The following is a 6,840-nucleotide window of genomic DNA, read 5'->3' on the forward strand; positions in this document are numbered from 1 at the left end:
CAATATAATATGATGACGTGCTTCTTTGAAGAACTAGTGTACTAAAAAGAATCAAATCAAAACATAGAGCCCCTTTGATTAACTCATAAGCTTGAAGTGTTTGAAAAAAAAAATTTAAGTGGAAAATTGATTTTTAAAATAAGTATTTACGTGTTTGGATAGAAGTGGTTAAACTGATATAAGCAAGTGTTTGATTAAAAAGTGCCGATAAGCTATTTTTTGTAAAAATGACTAAAATACCCTTGATTTTTTTTTTTGAAAACATTATAATTTAAATTTTTTTGTAAAGAAAAGAATTAACAACGAATATGGAATGAAGAGAAAGTCAAAAAAATTATTTTGGGAAAAGTATTTCGTGAATTAGAGAATATTATTAAGGATAAACTAGTAAAAGTGTTGGTCAAACAAAAAAATGCTTATAAGCTTAAAAGTCATAAGTTGGGGGTGACCAGCTTATGACTTATGGTTGATTTTAGCTTATAAGCATTTTGGGTATTTACTAAATACGTAAATAAGTCAAAAAGTATTTATAAGTCAGTTTGACTTGCTTATAAGCTTAGCCAAACACCCTCATAGTTAAAAGAAAATGAGAGAAAGAAACAAACCAAATTACACTATATTTTGAGAAGAGAAGCAGAAAAAGATACAGAAAAATATTAACTTTTTTTGACACAACAAAAATAATATATTAAACATTACGGAGTACCAAAATATTAACTTTCACATACCTATATAAGGTAAAGAAATGGCAGGTTAAAAGGGGAAAAAATAAAAAGATGCGCATAGCCTTAAAATGAATTCTATGAATCTGGTCGAAAAAGAATTTCTGTGAATCTGGTTTACATTTAAAGATTATATGAAAGCAAATTTGCAAACAAAGAGTTCTAATTTTCTTGATACTTTTCTTCATTGAGTCAGAAAATGAAGAAAGAAACTTACCCGCACCGGGTGTTTACATCATGTTAAGTTAAGTTAACCATAAAATAAAAAAAAATTAAGGTCTAGAGTCCTATTTTAATAAATAAAGAAATCAATGGTCGTCCAACTATAGAAAAAACTTACCTGCATTCGTCTTTCTTCTCCTTCTGCACGATATTCTACGAAAAAACTCAACCGAGAGTTTAATGGGAAGACAATTTCTTAGGTATTATTCAGTTTGTTATTTGTTAATGCGTGCTGAAAAACTTCTCCTAAGTTTTAGTTCAATTAGTAACCCTGTTTAGGCTATTATTGTCTTCACAAAAAAAATCGGTAAAATATAAATTAAAATTTTCTTTTCAAGATTAAGTTTGATAGCCTTTTCATGATTAGTCATAGTATAATTATGCAAAGCCAAGTGCAATTGATGAAGTTCTTTCGTATGAGTTTAATCTTTTTGAATATACATGTCTGTTGTTTTCACAAACTAAGCGATTTACCTTTTGTGTGATAATAGCATATTCACCATTAGTAGACAACAGTACCGTTGATGTACTTGACTTTCCGTCTACAACATAACATAGAATTTCAAGATATTGGGTATTTTTATATTAATATTTAATAAAGGTTATATGCAAAATATATGGTACTTAACTACGGTTAAGTAGTAACAATTGTAGTTAAATAAAGTGACATGTGTTATTTGTTTATTGATCCGGTGTAAATACCAGATGTAGGTAAAAAATTTCCGATAAGGAATTTAGTAGCTCTCTATATAATAATACCAGTCTTTAGGTTACGCGAACGTGCGTGCATTCCTTCTTAATGAATACAATTTTTTAAGGAATTATATAAATTTTATGCTTGAGATATTATAAAAGATAAGTTAAAGAAAAAAGTATACTTTTTTTAAAATAATGATCCTTTTTATCTTATTATTCAATAAAAGAAACTTTGCTCTACCGAGTCCAGTAGTTTCCTATACATATGCAGTATTTCTATATTTATAATTTGTAGATGAGTATTTTTATTTTTGAACTCCTGTATTACATATATTATTTGAAACATTGGAGAGAACGAACTCTTATGTATGGTTGCCTATGTATCTTTTCAGGGCAAGAATCAAGTCAAAATGTAGTTCGGACCAACTACTAGGACTATGAGATTTGTATGATTATCATGAATGAGTGATTGTTACTTAAGAAGAAATTGTGCCTACGAATAAGAATTCTTGGGTTAGTGGGTGGAGACTGGTAGCTTTGGACAAGAGGTAGATGGTAGCATAGCGCATGGATCTATTTCAAATGACGGAAGTTAGTGAAAATGTGACATATGATTGAAAAGATGTCACGACCCAAAATTCCAAGCAGTCGTGATGGTGCCTACACATTGTCTAGGCAAGTCGAAACATAACAATAAAGAACTAGAACAACATAGTTTATAGAAATATCACAAGTTCGAAATCTCAATGTAACAAATACCGCTAATACAAGATAAATCCCCCCAAAACTGATAAATACAGAGTCATAAGCTCTACAAAGGAATACAAGTCTGAAACTAAATAATATATTGTCTGAACTTAAACAACAGTAACATAAGAAAAGATAAGTCAAAATTGCAAGCAAGAATACAGTTGTACCTTGCCTCTCGAAGCTCAGACCAACAAGTAAACCTACCACTGATAACTAATCCCCACACCTGGATCTGCACAATTAAGTGCAGAGTGTAGTATGAGTATAATCTGCCCAATATACTCAATAAGTAACGTAACTAACCTCGGCGAGGTAAAATAAGTGAGAACTATAAATGATACTAGATATAACCTGTATAGTTTCATCATTTCTAACAAGTACAGAATAATAATAAAATCAAGTCAAAAAGCATAGAAAGAAGCATCGGTATGTGTATGTGTATAGTTACTCAAATACTCTACCCAGTCAATGTTCATCATATAGAGATGATATGCAATTAATCATGTAATTAACCACGGAAATTGCAAGTAAAGATGAAATGCAAGATCCAAACAAAACACTGGCCAGATTTCCTCAACCTTTCCATATCTGTACCAAACCACTGATCATCTTTCCTTAATATCCGCGTGTATACCATCAAGAGAAAAATATGAGAAGGTGGCCTTAGGGGGATGGATACATATCCACACGCAAGCACGACCAATTCAACGTGCTACTGGCCCGGCATGGTCACAGGCTCAATATCATAATCCGCCCAACATGGTCACAAGCATAACAGTACAATCAACCTGGCATGGTCACAGCATAACAACATAATCCGTCCGGCGTGATCACAAACATCCTTTCCAAATCATATCACACAGAAGCAAATATAAAATAATACATGTATATGATGAATGAATAACATATCTCAAGCTCATGGGCTGGTATAAGTGACATACTAAAGTGTAGGCATGTGCATAGTGTACTATCATAGCTCAAATTGGCAATTTCATCACAAAAATAATAATTATCAAGTTCAATCAGGGAATAAGCCTTTTATATAACCTCAAATATGGGTCAAATAGTTCACAACAATGTTACGGATATGAGAAACATCATAGCTTAAAGCGTAACAATCAATTCTAGGCATATCATAGCCTAAGCACAACCCGAGCATGAATAAATACCCCCTTTGTTAGCACATGAGATCAAACCTCACACATGTGCATACCCATAACACATAGCTATCACAAATAATTCAGGCAACTAGTGCCCCAACCAAGTTTAAATAAGATACTTACCTCAAGCAAGCCAAATTACTCCTCTAACAAGCCCTTTTCGTGTGAATCAGCCTCCGAAAGGCTCGAATCTAGCCAAAATAACGTAATACTATCAATAAAATCCATAGGAAGTGATTCCAAAAGACAAAACTAAGATCTTTAACTCAATTCAAAAAGTTAACCACAGGCCTGCACCTCGGTACCCGATAAAATTTACAAATTCTGAATACCCATTCAATTATGAGTCCATACATACCAAAATCATCCAATTCCAACAACCAATCGACCCTCAAATCCTCAAATCCTCAAATTTCACTCTCCAATAACATAGTCCAAAAAATTTCAAATTCTAACACAGATTCATAAAATTTAGGTGAAATAATCAATGGGTATTTAATATTTATGGACAAAAGTGATTAAAAGTCACTTACCTCTTTAATATAGGTGAAAAACTCTCCAAAAATTGCCCTAGTCTGAACTCCATAATTCCAAAATCAGAGAAAAGCTCAAACCCTTATTTTTATTACACTACCTAGCGATCCCGCACCTGCACCCCATTTATCCGCTTCTGTGGGACCTCTTCTGTGGTCAAAATACATATATGCACTCATTACTAAACTCCCGACCTTCCACCCGCTTCTGTGGGTCCGCACCTGCGGAGTCCTTCTGCATCTACGGTGCAAGCTCACCCAGTCGCCTTTTTTGCTTCTGCAACCCATAATCCACATCTGTGGACTCGCATGTGTGGTCCTTCTCCACACCTGCAACTTTCACCAGTCTTCCCCACTTCGCATCTGCACATAAAATCACCGCACTTGCGGTGCCACATATGCATCCATACCCATCGCAGGTGCGAAAGCATCAGAAGCCCGAAGCTTCAGCCGACACTCTAAGACCCGAAATGATTTGATAACCATGTGAATCACTCCCGAGGGCCTAGAGGCCCCATCTAAACATACCAACATGTCCTAAAATACGATAATAAATTAGTCTAAGCCTCAAATCACAACTGTCACACCTCCTTTTTCCGCGCCCGCGAGGGTGCGTGGGAGTTTTTCCAATTAAAGGACAGTCGAAACGGGATTTATTTGTTTTGTTTCAGAGTCGCCACCTGGGAATTTTAAGGCGTCCCAAGTCACCAATTTTTAATCCCTGAATCGAGGAGAATATGACTCTGTTTGTTATTCTGCGAACCAGAAATCCTGAATAAGGAATTCTGTTAATCCGGAAGAAGGTGTTAGGCATTTCCGAATTCCGTGGTTCTAGCACGGTCGCTTAACTGTTATTATATTTGACTTTGATTTATTAAATGCATATTTATTGCCCAATTTTATTGTTACCGCTTCTATTTAGACTGCTTGTAATTAAGGACCCTTCTTCGAATCGAATCACGCATACGTGTATCCGTTTTATATATTATATATTTTTTAACGTGAAAATCGTGTCACGCGTACGTATACACAATATAATAATTATTATTTATTTTTTTTCGAATTTTTTTTTATTATAAAAAAAGACTTAAGTTCGAAATTGTGCTAAAAATAAAATTAAGAACGTTCGTCGCTCTTGTATAATTAAATATTGAACCGCACATCTCGAGTTATATGAAATTAATATTGATATTCTCCGAAGAGCCCCCTTTTTATTAAATGTTCGTTCGAAGTTGCGCGAACGCATAATCCGAATTGCTTTTAGAAATATAATCAGGTTACGCGAACGCATCCCTAATCACGCAAAAGATTCTTAATAGTAGTATAGATTTTCCATAAATGTTTATTGCATCTATCTATTTTTAAATGTAAGAATCGTGGAGAATTACCGATTGGGATGCCACCAAATTTCTTGACAAAGAATTCAAAATTTATTAGGCGTTGCTACAAGTCTTATTTTACGCGTATGAATTATATACCTCAAAACTATTCAAATTTTAAAGAATTAATGATATGAAAAAGAAACAAACAACATGTAACTAAAAATACTACCATTTTTATCGTGGATACAACATTAACATATCCAAAAATTGAATCGCATATAAAACTGGAAAAAGAATTAATTTGATAAACAAATTAATAGTTTCTGAAGAATTTTTATTGTTACATTTAATGCGAATTCTATTTCTACATATCCTTGACATAAAATGTTGCAATTCGTGCTTGTAAATCCCATATCCTTCTCATATACTTGTTTTTAGTCCAAAGTTATAATTGTTTGGTTAATTTGTTTACAAAGATTGAGTTTGAGATAAATAAACCAATTCTTATTCTCTGCCTATGCGACTATTTGCAAACACTTAACTCTATATTTTGTAAAAAAAATCATTGACATTATTTCATATATTAAAAGAAATGAGTTGATCGCGTTCCTAAAATAACTAAGCCATTAGTTATTAAGAAAGAGAACTAATCTACTAATTGATTTAATACTATATTAACCAACTAAAACAAAACTGAAATTTAAACTAATAAAATTTAAATGAGTAGAAGACATCCTTATAATTCCAAACTTCATTTACTTGCCATGTTGAAGCTCTTCACAACATGAGTTTAAAAGATATGTACCTGATATTGGAAGCAAAAGAAAATGAAGATGAAAATCAGCAACAGTAATAACAGTGCAATAGCAACAACTGCCCAGCAACAGTAACAACCCAGTAACAGACCGGTGGAGTAGTAATCCCAAAAACAAAAGCTTTAAGCTTTAAATGTAACAACAACCATTAATACTAATTTCAAACAAAGAAAGAAAGCAGTAGATTTTTTTTAGCTTTTATTTTTATTTTGAAAGCTTAAATATTTTTCGAAATTTTTCTCTCTTCTATTCTCTGTCCGTTTTTTTCTCTCTATCTGTATTCTTGTTTTCCTCTCATTTGTCTTCAAGACTTCACATATATAACACATCCCATAAACCTTTTAATTAATTAAAATCAATACTTTTTCTCTACCCAACCCATTATCTTTCCACTCATCCCCATTACATTAAATAAACATATCACACCACCCCATTATATTTTGTCCCCCATGCTTTATTTAAAATAATGCAAGATTCCCCTTTAATTTAAATCTTGTCCCCCCTTTATATTAAATAATCATATCACAACCCACCCCATTTCATTTTGTCCCCCATGCTTCAAATAAACAATTTCAAAATGTACAATTCCTAAACTACCCCCTCCAACCTTACTGAAATTA

This window comes from Nicotiana sylvestris, chromosome 2, assembly GCF_000393655.2.
Source record: "Nicotiana sylvestris chromosome 2, ASM39365v2, whole genome shotgun sequence".
NCBI classification, from domain to species: Eukaryota; Viridiplantae; Streptophyta; class Magnoliopsida; order Solanales; family Solanaceae; genus Nicotiana; species Nicotiana sylvestris.